The following is an 18,090-nucleotide window of genomic DNA, read 5'->3' on the forward strand; positions in this document are numbered from 1 at the left end:
GATTCAACCAGGAGCAATTACTTTTCTAGAAAAATATTTCGTTTCTACCTATCTCTTCACTCCACCCTGAACAATAATAATGGAGTATCATAGGAAAATTATAATATTTTTTACTTTTTGATATTGTGTTTCCCTGGGTGTAATCTTGGCTCTTTCTCACCTCAAGAATAACTAAAAAATAATAATATTCTACATTTAAAGTGTTTGTCAACATTTATTTATCATATGCACATTTTTCATATAATCTCAGACAAATACTAATAATCCCCTTTAGTAAGTGAAGTAACTTTGTGAGTATTTTGCTCAATATTCACGATGGATTACTACAGTACTTGACACGGATTATTACAGCAGGGTTTTTGATTCCAGGTCCAATTGCTTATAAATTATGGCAGTCCTTAATTTATCTGGATGTTTTAGTTTTCATTCCTTGTCTTCTAATTTTTGATATTCTCTTTGTAACATCCCACAAGGTATCAAAACTTAAAATGTATTCCCCATATAAATTTGGCCCAAATTTGTGTCACTAGCTACTATATTTTTCTTCTGAGCATTTGATCAAAATGCCCAACAGCAGCCTAAATATTTTCACATGCATAGTTCACTCGCCCATAACAGAATTCATCGCTTAGACCTTTACGATACTACCTCACACGTTAATTAAATATGACTTAGCATTAATTGAGCAACATCTATATTTCAGAAACTGCTACTCTAGAATTTCTTCATCCAATGTCAAATACATGGACTTTACAGGACTTTATATGTGAATGTGTACCTGAGGAAACAGAGAAGTAAAAAAGTTGAAGCACTGTCTCCCAGTCCAGACTGCAGAATAACTGAATACCTGGGGACATATAACATTCATACTGCCCTGACCACCACCCAGAAATTGACTTAATTGTTTGGAATAGGATTCTAGGAGGTGTTGTGGTTTATAGATTGTTTGTTTCTTTTCATTTGCTTTGTGTGGGTTTTTTTTTTTTTTTCACCTAAAGTAGTTTTTATTATAATTCCTTCAAAATCAGCAATCCATTTGATTGAGCTTCCTTTGTGTACAGGTAAAAAGTCCATAATTTAATCTTTATATTACTACTTTCATTTTTAGTTGTATTAAAGACACACAGTATAACTTTTACCATCATTATTTTGAAGCATACAGATAGCAGTGTTGATTCATATTATTGTACAACACATACCATAACACATGTACTGTTGTGCAGTTATAACCACCATCCATCTCTGGAACACTTTTCTACTTTCCAACATTACAACTCTGTACCCATTACACAATCACTCCAAACTCCTCCCTCCTGCACTCCCCAGTAACCACCATTCTATCTTTTGTCGCTATGAATTTGACTACTTCAGGCACCTCATGTAAATGGAATCATACAGTATTTGTCTTGTAGTTGACTTATTTAGCATCACTTTGTGCTTTTTGTTTCTCTAAGTTTCTTATGTACAGATAGGAATGAGAACCACTAAATTTAAAAAAAAAATACAATTTAAAAATAAGTAAAAAAAAAAAATTTCTGATGTGGGTGACTACGAAATACATTTGCCAGTAGCATAAATAGGAAATTTAAGGGAAGAAAAAAGTTGTTAGTTAGAAAAAGATATCTTCCTATATTGGATATGTATATTACAACAGTTGAATAGAAAACAGATTAAAAATTAAATTTCAAGTATAAAATTGAAGAGATGAGAGGCAAGGAGGAAAGACTAATGGATGATAGAGAAAATTAATCTTGCTGACAGAAGGAACTCAATGATACTGTGAATATAGAAAAAAAGAAATATGAGAAAAAATATGAACTTTTTTGACATTCTATAAATCACACAGTATGTACAGAAAACTGTCAGGCACATCTATTTGATATCTTACTTGATCTATCTCACTATATGTAAGTAGCTACACTCCATAGATGAGGCAGAAATTGAGGCTCAGAAAGATTACCGTGGCCAGTTGACAACATATATATGATAAAGATCATTCAAATGCTTTCTGAATGAAATTCCTGTGCTTGTTTCATGTGAACACCACGTGTAGAAATCTGAAAGGAAGGTATTTAAACAGTTTAGGAAGTGCTTTAGAGTTCAGGTTAGAGATAAAGAGTAACAGCGGAATTTGTTTCATTGCCAGAGTACAGGTAATAAAGTCTTATATATATTCTGAAAGTGTAGATCTAGAGAGAAATACTAACTAGAAAAGTGTCAGCATGTAGGGCAAAATCAGTGTTAATAACTGTTAACATCATTAGTATTATTATCATCCTCAGGATTATTAGAAAAAATAATACTGAATATAGATTTTTAAGATGATAATATGGGCAGACATTGAATTGGATTTCTCAGCTTTAAGATAGATATTTAGAATTAATACAATTAAGTAAGAATTTTTATTATTATTATTTTTAAAAGATTTTATTCATTTATTCATGAGAGAGAGAGAGAGAGAGAGAGAGAGAGACAGGCAGAGGGAGAAGCAGGCTCCATGCAGGGAGCCCGACGTGGTATTCGATCCCGGGACTCCAGGATCACGCCCTGGGCCGAAGGCAGGCCCTAAACCACTGAGTCACCCAGGGATCCCCTTAAGTAAGAATTAATAAAAGGAGGGCAGCCCGGGTGGCTCAGGGGTTTAGCATCGCCTTTAGCCCAGGGCGTGATCCTGGAGACCCGGGATCGAGTCATAGGATTGAGTCCCACATCGGGCTCCCTGCATGAAGCCCGCTTCTTCCTCTGCCTGTGTCTCTGCCTCTCTGTCTCTCTCTCTCCCTCTCTCTCTCTGTGTCTCTCATGAATAAATAAATAAAATCTTTAGAAAAAAAGAATTAATAAAAGGGATGTCCTCACCTATTAAAACCAAATTGACTTATTATATACATTTGTATTGTGTCAATGATATACAATGATCAGTTGTTTTAAGAGGCCATAGAGATCTTCCCTAGGCATGCCCACAGCAGTCATAAAGAAGGTAGATGAGGAGCTGAGCATAGTGTTGCAACAGCTTAATATTTTAGTATTCTTGATGGGATGCAGTCCTGATGCAGTCTTTTCTCACTCCACAAATATGAAAATATCAAATACATCTTTTTAAAAATGATTGTTTCACTTCTGTTTATAAAATTTTATCACCAATAGACAAGAATTAAATTCTGTGTATATGACTTAATGTCAACCAGTGGATGCTTTATAAGCAAGCAGGATTGTTTTGTTTCTTTTTTAAACATATGAAAGGTTTTAGCATGATATTGCACCATGGGATATAATTTTACACTACAAGAATACTGTTAACATTCCCTTCATTATTTTATATTGGCTGTGAACCAATGTCATGACCCTTTTATAAGTATTTTATTATATCCATTTCTCAAATTGTGTTTTGTGTTATATCAGTAAATGTTTCAGGGGACGAAAGTCAAAAAAGACAAAACAGGAAAATATAAACCTCCCAGAAATTAAAAAAAGCTGAGAATATATACAGAAGAAAATCTTTTTTTAAAGCAAAGATTTATTTATTTTAGAGAGACAAAGAAAAAGGGAGAGAAAGGGAGAAAGAGAGAGAGAGGAGAAGAAAGAGAGAGAAAGGAGAGGGACAGAAGGAGAAGAAGAGAATTCTCAAGCCCAACTCGGTACTTAATCACAGGATCCTGAGATCATGACCTGAGCCAAAATCAAGAGTCAGACAATCAACTGAGGCATCCAGGCACCCCTAGGAGAGAAACTTAAGGACCTTTTTTTTAACCTAGGATTTTACAGAAGTTTTTGAGCATGGGCTACTTATTTACATATTGTTCAGATAATTTTTTACCATGTGTTCTTCAAAACAAAATACGTATCATAAAATACTTCATATTTTGAGGGAAATACTCTTTGGATATAAATGTGAAAATGCTAGTTGAGAATAAAATTAATGCACCTCAGCAACAATGATCACTGTGTCATATGTTCAAAATCTTATCACTTTAAGTGAATCCATCATTTAATGTATATTACACTGATTGCTAAAGTCCTATCGTTTTCATTCTTAAGCTGTACTATGAAAATATTTTGCAACTCTATTACATGCAAATATTTAAATCTGTGATACTTTTATGGATCTAGATTAAATTTTTAAAACCAACCAATATATTCAATAATATATGAATGGATATTTAGCATTTTGGTTTTGGAAGTATTTTGATCATCTTATCTTCCTACTCAACTAAAAAAACAGTTTCTGTATTATTTTTAAAAGTTGCTTCCATTTCATATTTTAAATTCTCTTTTAAATATAGGGTTCCCCCCCAAAAAATAAATAAATAAATAAAAATAAATATAGGGTTCCCAAAAATATATTTTAGATATTTAAAAGAGAACTTAAGTTTATATTTATTGGTATTTTTCACATTAATGTAACTTCTGAATTTGTGAAAATGCTTTCCATAATGAAGTATTTTACAAACTCTATTTCTTATCTGTGTTAATATATTAACCTTGAATGAAATACATGATGGCTATGTCAAAACCATTATACAGATCCTCCCCAAATATTGAATATTAAATTATTTAGTTAATAAGTATTCTTGCAATATTAATAGAAAGTCATAACAACGTAGACTTAAAAAAAAAAAAGTTAGAACCAAAACACCCAGATTACACACAAAATCACACTACTAGACCTCATTCTTACTAAAGTTTTAAGTGAAAGAGAGAAAGGCATGATATTTAAAGAACATTTCCAAAGGTCATTATATTCAGGCAAAATTTGTGAGGGTTGGAACATAGCCATATAAATTTTCTATTCCCCTTTTTATTTTGGTACTGACCTGGAAAAATGGTCTCTATTGTGCTGTTCAGAAACAAGTAACTAACATATCAAATATTACATGATTCAACTCTATTTGTATCACAATGCATTTGTTTTGGCACCTATACTGAGAAAAATCTAAGTGTTTATTTTTTATTATATTATGTATATTTTAATTATACAATTAATTAATTTTCAACAGCAAAGCTGGGTCAAATGGATTATTTTGAGGGTTAAAAGTTTAAAAATGTCAATTACATGGCAGTAGGATGGGTTGTAAGTTTATTAGCATATACATCATCACTAGAGTGGTTATCATTCCAGTATTATTAATAATGCCTTTTCTCACTGTCAAAAACACCGATAAATTATATGGTGATCCACTAATAAAGGAAGTGAAAATTGAGATTAATTTTGAGGGATAAAGATATTTACCAAATAATGAAGGAATGGTAATATAGAATAAGTATCATAAACAAAAAAGAAAAAAGAACTAGAATAATGAAAAAATGTTAAACATGTTATGCAAATTAACTCCATTAGATTCCATAGAGCAGATATGAGCCATAAAGTCAACTGGGTGACCATATACATCAGGGACTAATGGGAAGATTCTTATGTGTCTCCCTGAGAACACGGGGGATACATAAGGAAAGCTGAAAAGAGAAACCCATTAGAATTCATGGGAGCTCACTCTTAATTCTTTCTTGCTAAGACTCCACTTTGCCTTTGGATTATATACACCAGTTTTTTTCCTTATGTGACGATTGAATCTGAGTTCTCTCCCTTCAGTTTACCCCTTCTGTGCCCCAAACACAGAGAATCAACCGATATTCATAATTTAACAACTTACCACAGAAGGTAGCTACAAGACAAAATAATAAATATCTCTCTCATATATATATATACTACAAATTAACTTTCCTAGAAAAATGAAAACGGTTTTCTGGATACTCACATAGCATTTTTATTTTCCCTAATTCCATGTAGAAAAATTCAGCTAGATTACCTTTAATGACGGAATTACTTTAGTAGTCACAAGCAAGCCTATGAATGTCCATTTGCTGTTCATGCAAGACAAATGGTAATGTTGTCTCTTTTCTTTACAAGGAAGGGCCTAACAACCATTATAGAAATGAAAAGGGGCTATAAAACAAGGTAGGTTAATCTGCATGGGAATTGCAAAAATTGTATGACAAGCTCAATACAAGAAAGATCAAAGGAATTCCATATTCAATTTTTATTTTCATTCTTATTTTCCTGTGCAGGAGAATGATTAGAATTGGTTTTTTATTTTTATTTTTTTAAGATTTTATTTATTTATTTATTTATTTATTTATTTATTTATTTATTTGTTTATTTGAGACACACAGAGAGGCAGGGACATAGGCAGAGGGAGAAGCAGGCTCCACACAGGGAGCCCGATGTGGGACTCAATCCTGAAACTCCAGATCACGCCCTGAGTCAAAGGCTGATGCTTAACTGCTGAGCCACCCAGGTGTTCCTGGAATTGGTTTTTAAAATGACTTATTTGACAGCATTATGGAAAGCACCTACACTGTGGAGTCAGAAATTGAAACTAAGTTAGAGGAAAAACAAAGGCAATTTTTCTTGGATAAGAAGGATTTCATTGAAAAGTAATAAAAATAAAGAATTCCCGAATTGAGTATTTTTGTGTGGAAGTCGGTGGTAATAAAGAATGGTAAGCAATGTTTTATACATCTTTCATTTTACGTTCAAAAAAAGATACTCAGATTATCATCTGAAAAATCAATGGATATAGATATTTTATAAGCAAATAACAATTTCACTTAAGTTAGTATCTCTATTTTGCATTAATGGTAATTTTAGAGTATTAATGTTGCTTGTGTTATTCAGAAACTTCATTGCAACTGAGCTCACAGAATGCAAATTTTTAGTATATCTGACAGTAAAAATTTATTTGTAAGATAACTTGCTCAAGAAAAGTGGTTCCTGAGAAGTGATTATGGGAATGAAAGTTATGGAAACAACTGAATGTAACATGTAGTCAGGGAGACAGTATTTTGTGGAAAATTGCCAAGGTATAAAGCAAACAGGCTAGCAGTGAAAATTCAGATGGAACAAAGTGAGCAGATAGATACATCATCACCAGAACAGCAGCAGAAGGCATATACTAAGGAGCCTAGAGAAAGGGGATTTTTAGAAATAATTTATGCTAAAATATTCATATATATTATCCAATGTGAGCACACAAAAGTGAACTGATCACTCTAGGCTAACCAGCTAAAATATCTATATGAACACTTTAACTCATTAGAGCTCAGAACGATTGCCTAAGAGTACTTTGAAATTAAATTAAATATCTAGATAAACTTTTATTTATTTATTTTTAAGATTTATTTATTTATTCGTGAGACACAGAGAGAGAGGGAGAGAGAGGCAGAGACACAGGCAGAGGGAGAAGCAGGCTCCATGCAGGGAGCCCGACATGGGACTCGATTTCGGGTCTCCAGGATCACACCCTGAAGGCAGCACTAAACCACTGAGCCACCCAGGCTGCCCCTAGATAAACTTTTAATATGTTAAGATTCTTATGCTAAATTATCTGCCTGATGTAAAACATTGCTTTCTCTATTTTATTTTCATGCGTGTTTATGTGTCAGAGATAGCAAGTAGACTGTCAACAATTCCAACTTGGCAGTCAGGAAAAAGGAAAAGAGAAGTTTTCTCAAAACAGATGACTATTAAAGACACAAAAGAAGAATTATAGTGACAAGGCAGAAAAAAATAAGAAACTTAAGAAAAATAATTTTAATTAGTGAATCAAAGAAATATCAAAAGGTAAATTATTAATCCCAAAACCTTAGCTATATGTATACAAAAGCTTTTTATTATGTACTGCATATAAATTAGGTAAAGATTCTAATCTATATTTCCCAGAAAATTATATATATTTTAATTATTTTTTTTCACAACAGTAGTTACTGTCTTTTCTTCTGCTTTTTCTGCCTTATATTAACCAGTTTGTGGTTTGTGTGTGTGTGTGTGTGTGTGTGTGTGTGTGTTGCAATTCTTTAGTTTTATTTAAGATCTCAAAAAGTGAACGTTCATCAATGAACTTTCCCATGCCTCTCAAATGTTTTTCAAAATTCATTCCAAAGGATTTAAATACTATCTAGTGACACTATGACCCTAATGTATTAGATGCCAATCTCACCTCCTACGTCCAAACTACCAGAACTGAATTTTCTCTCTCCAGCAGAATTAATATTCTCTCAGACCATTCCCAATTACCTCCATTGTGGAGTACTACACAACCCCCATGACCATTTTCTACTTTCAGTTCTCAGATGAAACAGCATCTCCAATGAGAAGTCAATATTGATGATTCTACTCCAATTGAAGTCAGGCGCTTTCCATATTTATTTTCAAACAATGCTCTTTCTTTCTTTCCTTCACAGCACATTATTTCAACCTTAAAGAATGTATGTATGCATCCATTTGTTTACTTTTTATTTTTTTCCTCCTTCCAATACTGTAACTTCTTTGGGGAGAGAAACCATACTGTTTTTTGACATCTTTATATTTCTGGCATCTAATTTGTGGTTTGCACATCATAGAGAATTGATAAACATTTATATATAGAAATATGAATGAAAGATATCAGAAAGGGAGACAGAACGTAAAGACTGCTAACTCTGGGAAACGAACTAGGGGTGGTAGAAGGGGAGGAGGGTGGAGGGTGGGAGTGAATGGGTGACGGGCACTGGGGGTTATTCTGTATGTTAGTAAATTGAACACCAATAAAAAATAAATTAAAAATAAAAAAATAAAATAAATAAAAATAAAATAAAATAAAAAAAAGAAAGTTAAAACCAAAAGAATACTGCAATCATAAAAATATGAACCTAAATGTATAAATGAAAGTACTAATATTAGAGAAATTTACTAGTATAAGCATATTGTAAGTAAATGGTAATAATAAGGCTACACTACCACAACACTTCTACTACTAACACTGCTGCTACTTTGTGACTGCTAATAGAATAGAATTGTACTAGATATTAACTATATTCCAATCAACTTGCAGGCACAGCATAAGGATTATTTCATTTCAATTCTAGAAAGAGCCTGAGGATAAAAGTAGTTGTAAATATCATTTTCCGAATTGAAACAAACAAACAGATAATCATGTGGGCTAAGCAATTTATTTAGCTCACAGTAACAGTAAGAACCAGAAAATCTGACTTCAGTCTCTATGCTCTTAAGTGGTATACTACGTTGGTAGCATGAATATAAAAAAAGATATATTGCATGTAATTTATGATTTTATATTTAATAATATTATGGGATACATTTTGTGAATTCTAATAACGCTTAATACAATTTCCCGAGTTTTAGACATTTTCATTATTAGTGATTTTTCAATAAAATTGAATTTAATCATGTATTTTTTATATTTTAATTTCAACTTACATACAATCCATCCAAAAATTAAAGTTAATTCCAGCAATCTGAATGACAAGTATATACATTATGTTCATTAATATTTTCAATTTGATTCTTTCTACTGTGGTCAAGAAACATACCCTATATGATTTCAACCATTTTAAATTTATTAAAAATTCTTTTATGCAGTTTACCTTTGTGAAAGTATGATATGCACTTGAAAATAGAGTGTGCATTCTTCTTAGTTTGAGTGAATTTTCCTGTAAATGTTAATTTACTCATGTTGATGGACCGTTATTAATGCTTACTGCTTATATTTTTCTGAGACGTGTGAAGAAAACTTTAATTTTCTTTTTCTTCTTTTAATGTTCTGTGAGTTATCATTTCATACATTTTGATACTCTGCTATTAACTACAAACATTTAAAATTGCTATGTTATACTGCTAAATAAACTTTGTATCAGTAAGAAATGTCAGTTTATATCTCTGGTAATATAGCTTGTTTTTAGGATTAGATTTTGAATCATATATCCCTTTTCATACCCTACTTTCCTGTTTTTAACAGACAGCAATAGTTTTTTTGAGTATACACACTATGGAAATCTCTATCTTTAGATATCTAGAGTGTTTAGATCATTTATATTCATTGTCATGTGGTTAGGTTGGTATCTATCATTTTGTTTGTACTTTGTTTCATCACTTTTTTAAACTTTTTTCTTCTTTTCCTCCCAGCATTTAAATTAATTAAGAATACTCATTTCTGTATCTCTTTCTTATCCCCATTAATATCTTACTGGTCATATATATTTGATTTTTTGAGGTGACTACAAACACCCCCACGCATATTACACATCGCATTCCACATTCAAATAACAGAATACCACTTATTAATGCAAACATGATAAAGTAAGTTATTTATTTCTTCCAATCCTTTGTGCTACTGTTGTACATTTTACCTTCATGTTACAAACCCCATAGTATATTGCTGTTGCTTTTGCTATAAATAACCAGTTACTGTTTAAAGATAGTGAAGTGAGAAAAATATACTTTTTTTGCCTACATATTTATCATCTCCAGCATTTAAAAAAATATTCTTTGATAACAGTTCAGTTTTTTACCTAGTAACATTTATTTCTGTGTGAACAGCTTAACATTTCTAATATAGCACATCTGGCAATCCATGCTCTCAGCTTTTGTTTGTTTAAAATGTACTATATTTGTTTTAAAAGTTATTCTTACTAGATATGGAATGCTAGGTTGGGAGTGGTGGTCTTTAAATACTTCAGAACTCTCTTCCATTTTATTTAAATTGGCTTAGACTCTTACAAGAAATCCATGATGAGTCTAGTTTGTTCCTTTGTACCTAAAGTGGTTCTTTTTCTCCCACACAGGTTGATTTTTTCCATTTTTTCTCTTATGATGTGCCTTACATTAATTTCTTTCTATTCATCTTTGTTGTGATTCACTGAACTTTGTGGATCTGTGGGTTATGTTTTCAAAAAAATGTGAAAATTTCTGGCAATTGTTTCTTCAAAAACTATTTCCTATTCTTCTTTCTTCTGTTTCCTCTCTACTTTGAATCCAGTCACATATATGTTAGACTATCCCAATATTACTGAAGTTTGGTTTATTTCATTTACTTGTCTTTGTGTGATTAAAACTAGATTGTTTCTGTTACTATAGGTTTCATGTCAATGCTATTTTATGAAGTTTGGAGAAAATATTTGTGACTGTGGATTAGACAAAAATTTCATGGATAGAACACCAAAAGTGTGAACCATAGAAAAACTGTACTTCACAAAAAACAAAAACAAAAACAAAAACAACAAACAAACAAACAAACAAAAACTTCTCTTCACAAGAGTGTAAAGGTAATCAAAAGATAAGCTACAGGCTGTGAGTTAAGTATTTGTAGTTAATATACTTAACAAAGAATGTGTAACAAATATTCAAAATTCAGTAATAAGAAAATAAAGAAGAAAAATTTTAAATGGTCCAAATATTTGAACAAAAACTCCATCAAAGAAAGCATATAGATGGAAAATAAGCTTATGAATGTAAAAACACACACCACTATTCATTCATGAAATGTAACTTAATACTACAATGAGATACTAAAATACATTCAATAAAAAAGACTAAATTAAGAAGACTGACTATGCTAACTGGTGATAAGGATGTAAAGAAACTGAAACTCATACACTCTGCTGGTAGGAACGCAAACTACTATAGCTTTTTTGGAAAACAGTTTGGCAGTGTTTTATAAAGTTAAATATTCAATTACTCCATGAGGTAGGCATTCTACTTTTGGTATTTACCCAGGAAGAATAAAAGTATATGTCTATATAAAGGCTTTAAAAGATTGTTTACAGCATTTCTATTTGTAACAGATCAAAACTGGAATTAACTCAGATATCCATTAACATGCAAATGATAAACTGTGGTATTATCTACATAATGAAACAGTACCAGAATGAAATCAATTGAAACATCTATATATATGTTAACATGGAAAAATTTCAAAATAATCATGCTTAAATGAAAGAAGCCATACAAAAAGAAACATTGTATAGTTTAGTTTATATTATACTCTAGAAAAAAAAAAAAAAAGCTAATCCGTGACAACATATCACTGTTATCTTGGGGATGGAAAGTAGGCATGAGTGTTGGTGCAAGAAAAAATGGGAAGAAAGGTATAAAGGGAGACAGGGAAACATGCACGATGAACATATTCATTATCATTATTTTGTGATGTTTTCCATGCATACACATTACATATGCCAAAACGTTCCAAATTTTATAATTTAAAAATATGTATTTTATTGTATGTTGGTTCCACCTCAATAAAGTTGTTTTTAAAAGATGGCAGTGAGGCAGTGTGTTCAATGCAGCTGAGATAAAAGATCTTGAGAAATGTGGAATATTCATTTGATTGCATAACTGGTTAGTCATCATAAACATAGCATGAGTGGCTTTGAAGGGGTAGCTCAGATGGGATACTAGATGAGAAAAGAAGAAAATGTGAATGGGAAATATGTAAGTGGATACAATACTTGAAATTCCTGTTAGAATCTTACATTTAGGTAAATGAATAGAGGTCAGATAGTAATAGAAGTGAATCTGGGGTGGGATGCCTGGGTGGCTAAGCCATTGAGCGTCTGCCTTTGGCTTGGGGCCTGATCCCAGAATCGAGTCCCACATCAGGCTCTCTGCATGTAGCCTGCTTTTCCTCCCTCTTCCAATATCTCTCCCCTCTCTCTCTCTCTGTGTCTCTCATGAATAAATAAATATAATCTTTAAAAAAAATGAATCTGGGGAATGTCACTTACATGATTATTAGTTTATTCTGAGATGAGAGCCCCTAAATGTACTGTAAAATGTTTCAATAGAGAGATAGATTCAGAAAATGAAGGAAAGATGTAAGAGAAAGTGGATTATACTGAGGTCATTGAAAAGATGAAATAGCAATTGTGAATTATTAAAAGAAAGTTTTAAATTTGTATTTTGAAAAGTATTCCATTTTTTAATCAGTTGGATCAAACGTGGGCACTAAAGAAGGCATTGTAATTTGCCGAAGCACATAATTAATACATTTTATTGATCAATTCAATCTTCTAACAGGTTGTCACATAGGTAAAGCTTTGCTGAGACTGTCAGATTGTGGCCTCATAATGGGAGGAATAAAATTGCACATTTGTTGAACTAAATGTGGTTATCAACTAAATGTGGTTGATAACTATCAAATAAAAATAAAGTTTTGCTCTTCACTTAATATCTAATATAGTTATAAATAATTATCAGTACCTTTCAACATATGCTTCCTATATTTAAACAATAATCATCTCAAATACACTTTGATTTTCATAGGAAAAACTGACAAGTACTGAACACAAAAGAAATACATGAACATAGTTTTCATTAGTTATTATGATATAAAACACTACTATTTTGTTGGTTACATTTTAAGTTTCCTGACAACTTTTACAATTTTATAAATCTCATTTGCAGTTATTTGCGGTGACCTAAATAGTAAGTACTATTTATATTATTTGTGTTAAGTAACACAATAAAAATGACATCTGTGAAAAAATGAAAGAAGTAATACATACTCAAAAAGCTGTCAATACCAACAATTTTTAGTCTCCACATTATTTTCCCTGTTATGTTTTCCCCTAAATTCATAGATAGAAATAAATAAAAATGTGAGATGCTGAGATTCACAGAGTTTCTGAGTCAGACTTAATTAAAAATAGTTCCATATATATCTACTGAAATGGTCAAAGGTTCTTTAGAGTAAATGAGTATTTTTACAGTTAAATCTAGAAAAAATTATTATGCCTTAATTTATTATTTTTAAATGAAGTATTTGCAGACTATATAGATTCTTATGATTGCAAGCAGTTATATTTAAATTTCTCCACTGTTAGTGAAGATGTTTTCTTGAATTTTCAGATTGAATTCTGTAGTTTACTATACAGTACCTAAGATAGTAAATAACAGATGGAAGAAATGCATCTTCCTACAAAACCATGGGGAAAAAACATAAAACAGAGAAAATGTAGGTTAAAAAAAAGCTAAATACCATGTAATTCATCAAATTTCTTTCTCTATAAAGCTTTTTGATCACTAAAGATGTGTTTAAATTACTTCCTAGAGGGCTCCAATGATTCCACACCCACGGTTTGCTTGGTGGGTCATTCCTGATGTTTATTGGTCTCGGTATAATGAAAGGTTTCTTGACATCTGTTTTACATGCTTTCTAAACCCATTTGTGGCACATTGTTTTGTTGATGATGGAAATAGAGAACTATCAGCTTGAGAGCGGTATGTTTTTCAGAAACACTAAAGTTACGAGAAACATACTTCTCCTTCTTCCTGCTTTCAAGTCTCATGTCTTATGGATCTTTTCCTTTTCCTATTTCTCAATGTTTATTTTTCCTCACTGTATCTAAAGCTGATCCCTCCTTTCCTGCACTATGTCTTATCTTCTCTTATGTATTCTGAAGGATGCTGTTCCAGCAATACTTCCCCTCTCAGAACATCATTTTCTCTCTTGATAATTTTCACTAACACAAAAACATGTTTTTATTTCTACCACTTAAATAAGAAGCAACAATTTTGTTTGATCAAACTTTCCCTGCTAGTTAAAGCTCTAATCCACATTTCTCCTTTGTCACAAAAGTCCTGAAAAATATTTTTGTATTTTGTCCCCAATTTCACTCAACCATTTCTTTCTTAAATCTACTCCAAACAAATCTTTGTAACCACCACTCTAAGAGAATTGTTTTTATCAAGGTCAGTAATGATCTCCACATTCGTTAGTCTAGTGGTGAAATATCAGTTTTTAGCTCATTTTTAACACACTATCAGCATTTAACTAATTTCATCACTTTCTTCACCTAGAATGGTTAAAACTTCATTTTCTTAGTTGTCTTCTTACATAACCAGCTTCTCCTACTAAGTCTCTATGTTAGTTCCCCTCTTTTCACTTTTCTTTAAGTTGGCATGTCACCATCATTATTCATTACTCAATTTTTTCCCTCTATGCTCTTTCATTGTTCAGGTGATCATATTTCCATCCTGTGGCTTTAAAAATAACCCATAAATGGAATATTTTCATATTCCTTTTTTCAGGGAAGGTTTTGTTTTGTACCTCAGATTCTTATATCCAAATGCTTACTTGACATCATACTTGCATTATCTAATAACATCTGAAAGTGAAAACATCCAAAAGTTAACTTCTAAATTTTACCCTGCAATTTCTGTAAATGCAGGTTGCTTCCCATCTCATTTGATGGCATTTCTGAATTTCTGGTGACATGGACCAATCAATCTGATTAACAACTCCACTGACACCTCCCTTCTCCCTCCTTCTTTCTCCCTTTCTCTTTTTCTCTGTCACACACAAGAATTCAATCTATACCAACAATTTCTGTGCACCTTATCTTTAAAATATTTGCAGAATTCAGGAGCTTCCTATCACTAATACCGCTACCATGCCATTTCACCTTGATTATACAAAGTGCTCCCACCAGACTCCGTTTCCACTCCTATCTCTTCCCAGCACCACAATAAAAGTGATCCCCTGAACATAAATGTGTGATTATGCTGTTCCTTCATTCCGTGAGTAGGAGTTGGTCAAACTGCCTCACTACCCTTAGGTTTGTTTTGTAAATAAATTTTTATTGGAACATAGACATGCCAATTCACTTAGTGCATTGCCCATGACTTTTTTTTCCAGATGAAAACTTCTCAATTTACTTTTTAAAATTTAAATTCAATTTAGTTAAAATACAGTGTATTATTAGTTCCAAGGGTAGAATTGTGATTCATCAGTCACATATAAGCTCCAGTGCTCACTACATCAAGTGCCCACCTTAATGCCCATCGCTCAATTACCCCATCCCCACACCCACCTTCCCTCCAGCAACCCCATTTGTTTCTTATAGTTAAGAGTCTCTTATGGTTTGCTTCCCTCTCTGTTTTTATCTTCTTTTATTTTTCCTTCCATTCCCCTATGTTAATCTGTTTTGTTTCTTAAATTCCGCATGAATGAAATCATATGGTATTTGTCTCTCTCTGATTAATTTATTTTGCTTAGCATAATACCCTCTAGTTTCATCCACATTGTTGCAAATGGTAAGATTTCATTCTTTTTAATGGCTGAGTAATATTCCATTGTCTATATCCCACATCTTTTTTTTCTAAGTTTCTGTTTATTTAATTTTATTTTTATTATTATTATTTTTTATTGGAGTTCAATTTGCCAACATATAGCATAACACCCAGTGCTTATCCCGCCAAGTGTCCCCCTCAGTGCCCATCACCCAGTCACCCCCAACCCCCGTCCACCTCCCCTACCAGTACCTGTTGTTCATTTCCCAGAGTTAGGTGTCTCTCATGTTTGTCCCCCTCACTGATATTTTCACTCATTTTCTCTCCTTTCCCTTTATTCCCTTTCACTAATTTTTATATTGCCCAAATGAATGAGACCATATAATGTTTGTCCTTATCCGATTGACTTATTTCACTCAGCATAATACCCTCCAGGTCCATCCACATTGAAGCAAAAGGTGGGTATTTGTTGTTTCTAATGGCTGAGGAATATTCCATTATATACATAGACCACATCTTCTTTATCCACTCATCTTTTGATGGACACCGAGGCTCCTTCCACAGTTTGGCTATTGTGGACATTGCTGCTAGAAACATCGGGGTGCAGGTGTCCTGGCATTTCACTGCATCTGTATCTTTGGGGTAAATCCCCAGCAGTGCAATTGATGGGTTGTAGGGCAGATCTATTTTTTAACTCTTTGAGGAACCTCCACACAGTTTTCCAGAGTGGCTGCACCAGTTCACATTCCCACCAACAGTGCAAGAGGGTTCCCCTTTCTCCACATCCTCTCCAACATGTATTGTTTCCTGCCTTGTTAATTTTCCCCATTCTCACTGGTGTGAGGTGGTATCTCATTGTGGTTTTGATTTGTATTTCCCTGATGGCAAGTGTTGTGGAGCATTTTCTCATGTGCTTGTTGGCCATGTTTATGTCTTCCTCTGTGAAATTTCTGTTCATGTCTTTTGCCCATTTCATGATTGGATTGTTTGTTTCTTTGCTGTTGAGTTTAATAAATTCTTTATAGATCTTGGAAACTAGCCCTTTATCTGATAGGTCATTTGCAAATATCTTCTCCCATTCTGTAGGTTGTCTTTTAGTTTTGTTGGCTGTTTCTTTTGTTGTGTAGAAGCTTTTTATCTTGATTAAGTCCCATTAGTTCATTTTTGCTTTTGTTTCCCCTGCCTTCATGGATGTATCTTGCAAGAAGTTGCTGTGGCCAAGTTCAGAAAGGGTGTTGCCTGTGTTCTCCTCTAGATTTTGATGGGATCTTGTCTCACATTTAGATCTTTCATCCATTTTGAGTTTATTTTTGTGTATGGTGTAAGAGAATGGTCTAGTTTCATTCTTCTGCATGTGGCTGTCCAATTTTCCCAGCACCATTTATTGAAGAGACTGTCTTTTTTTTCCCCCAGTGGATAGTCTTTCCTCCTTTGTCTAATATTAGTTGACCATAAAGTTGAGGGTCCACTTCTGGATTCTCTATTCTGTTCCATTGATCCATGTATCTGTTTTTGTGCCAGTACCACACTGTCTTGATGACCACAGCTTTGTAGTACAACCTAAAATCTGGCATTGTGAAGCCCCCAGATATGGTTTTCTTTTTTAATATTCCCCTGGCTATTCGGGGTCTTTTCTGATTCCACACAAATCTTAAGATGATTTGTTCCAACTCTCTGAAGAAAGTCCATGGTATTTTGATAGGGATTGCATTAAATGTGTAAATTGCCTTGGGTAGCATTGACATTTTCACAAAATTAATTCTTCCAATCCATGAGTATGAAATATTTTTCCATCTCTTTGTGTCTTCCTCCATTTCTTTCAGAAGTGTTCTGAAGTTTTTAGGGTAGAGATCCTTTACCTCTTTGGTTAGGTTTATTCCTAGGTATCTTATGCTTTTGGGTGCAATTGTAAATGGGATGACTCCTTAATTTCTCATTCGTCATTTTCATTGTTAGTGTATAGAAATGCCACTGACTTCTGGGCATTGATTTTGTATCCTGCCACGCTACCGAATTGCTGTATGAGTTCTAGCAATCTTGGGGTGGAGACTTTTGGGTTTTCTATGTAGAGTATCATGTCATCGGCGAAGACGGAGAGTTTGACTTCTTCTTTGCCAATTTGAATGCCTTTAATGTCTTTTTGTTGTCTGATTGCTGAGGCTAGGACTTCCAGTACTATGTTGAATAGCAGTGGTGAGAGTGGACATCCCTGTCTTGTTCCTGATCTTCGGGGAAAGGCTCCCAGTGTTTCC

The 18,090-nt window shown here is 33.0% G+C and overlaps 2 long non-coding RNA genes across 13 annotated transcripts in view; one reads left to right on the forward strand and one right to left on the reverse strand.

Annotated features, from left to right (window-relative positions):
• The window catches only part of LOC144287937 (uncharacterized), a 109,575-nt gene that overhangs the window by 54,885 nt on the left and 36,600 nt on the right, over positions 1-18,090 (forward strand). The window lies entirely within an intron of this gene.
• The window catches only part of LOC144287936 (uncharacterized), a 276,738-nt gene that overhangs the window by 29,311 nt on the left and 229,337 nt on the right, over positions 1-18,090 (reverse strand). For 2 of the 11 annotated variants that reach the window (XR_013355769.1, XR_013355771.1), the window contains one exon: positions 1,961-2,057. The exons of the other annotated variants lie outside the window; for them this stretch is intronic. This is a non-coding gene — a long non-coding RNA (uncharacterized LOC144287936). The remainder of the gene's footprint in view (positions 1-1,960; positions 2,058-18,090) is intronic. 11 annotated transcript variants of the gene reach the window in all.

The sequence above is a fragment of the Canis aureus genome, chromosome 17, assembly GCF_053574225.1.
Source record: "Canis aureus isolate CA01 chromosome 17, VMU_Caureus_v.1.0, whole genome shotgun sequence".
NCBI lineage: Eukaryota > Metazoa > Chordata > Mammalia > Carnivora > Canidae > Canis > Canis aureus.